The following is a 1,950-nucleotide window of genomic DNA, read 5'->3' as shown; positions in this document are numbered from 1 at the left end:
ACACAGTTTTAGGTCTTGCAGGCCTTTCACTCACAGTTTTGGTATGATACCGGTGCCCGACATTACCACAGGGACGATGAGTACAGACTTCTCTTTCCACATCGATTCTAAATCATACTCCAGGTCCTTCTATTTGGCCGTATTCTGATTTCAGATGGTTTGCAAATTATAGATGTTGGCTACAGCGACATCTACGAAGGAGGTGACGCTCTGGTTTATTGATGACTGTTGTTTTACATTGATCACAGTTGCTAATTACAATTAATTAGTTATAATTATGCTGTAGATAACTCACTTTCTGAAGATTTTCCGGTGTGACCCCAGTTCATCGCCGACCAGAACGACCACCATCAGTCTATGATAACCTGTTTTCGAAAGGCTTGCACGACCCATGGGCCTGTGTCTGACCTAAAGCATTGTCTCCAAAAGCTCACTTCAGCATTTGGCACGTTTCTGCAACTTTTTCACCCAAGTTTAAAACAAAAAATTGTACTGACACGTTGCATTTCAGGTCAGCCACCGCAAAACAGCAAAATCGCGGAAACACGACACTGGAAATAGACTCATCAGCAAGTAATTGAACCACTCAGCTCTCACCAACTTGTCACGTTGATTCAGGAACGATGTATGGAGAGACAATGAAATCTAGATGTGTTTCCTTTTCCAAAAAGCGTGCACCCAGCAGCAGGTTCCGAAATCTACAAACCCTGTGGATATACTTATCTTGTGGTTATGGGTTGTCCAGGTTTCCAGATCCACGGAGCCTTTTCTTTACTGTGACTTTTGCTTTCTAAATAACACACAAAAGTAATATTTGTTTATTACTGTTCAGTTAAAAAACAGGCTTCTTGCACCTGGCTCAATCAGTACTGCCTCCATGTTATTTAATACAATAGAAAAATCCGAATCATTGGTCTACCTAAACCAAAACTCTCAGAAACGCTTCTTCCATTCTGGTGGCTTGCCATGTGAATCCTGTGGCATCAAATAAGCCTTTCGTTAGAATTACGACGTGTCAAATGAATAAAATTAAGTTTTTCATAATTTTCAATTACGCTGAAGTCCAGCTTTCGATATGATTCAATGGGTCGAAGTAGTATTCAGGGACCATCACAGAAAATTGCCGATTCTGTCCACAGGCAAATCGTTTTTACTGGCTAAACCGAGTCTGTAAATATACAAATGTCAAAATAAAAATAAAAATAAAAAAATTATATTATTGTCACATGTATCAAACGACTACGTTTGATTAGTGCCTTAGAATCTGAAACTGGACCTTTTCTGGCCAAGTATTATGAGAGTTGTCGATGTTTTAAGTAATTAATAGTATTTAAAACATCGTCTTTTAAGTAAAACTAGTTTTCAGAATGGAGGTATTCATGCTTAGATTGAAATACATCGATTGTATCAAAATGTTTTTCTTAAAAAAAGCTGTCAAAATTAAGATTACCGGCGCTCCGTAAAGAGGTTTCGCAGGGTGGAAGCCAACCACCAAAAATCTATTATGTCACTGGGGAGAAGAGGCGTTTGTGACTTGCAGTACATGTGCGCAATGCTCGGAATAATTTCTATAACAGAAAACCAAATACGAAAGCTTGAACCACTCGGAGCAAGCTTGTGCAGTAAGTAGGCCTACATGCAAAGAGATCCTCCTGGAATAACTTTTGCTGCCTAGAGTTTTAGGTTATAGTTTACAGAGAAGTTGTATTTGGAACAGATCGAGTGATCGCAATCTACACTCCTGGAAATGGAAAAAAGAACACATTGACACCGGTGTGTCAGACCCACCATACTTGCTCCGGACACTGCGAGAGGGCTGTACAAGCAATGATCACACGCACGGCACAGCGGACACACCAGGAACCGCGGTGTTGGCCGTCGAATGGCGCTAGCTGCGCAGCATTTGTGCACCGCCGCCGTCAGTGTCAGCCAGTTTGCCGTGGCATACGG

The sequence above is a fragment of the Schistocerca americana genome, chromosome 6 (assembly GCF_021461395.2).
Source record: "Schistocerca americana isolate TAMUIC-IGC-003095 chromosome 6, iqSchAmer2.1, whole genome shotgun sequence".
NCBI lineage: Eukaryota > Metazoa > Arthropoda > Insecta > Orthoptera > Acrididae > Schistocerca > Schistocerca americana.
This window is presented reverse-complemented; position numbering follows the sequence as displayed.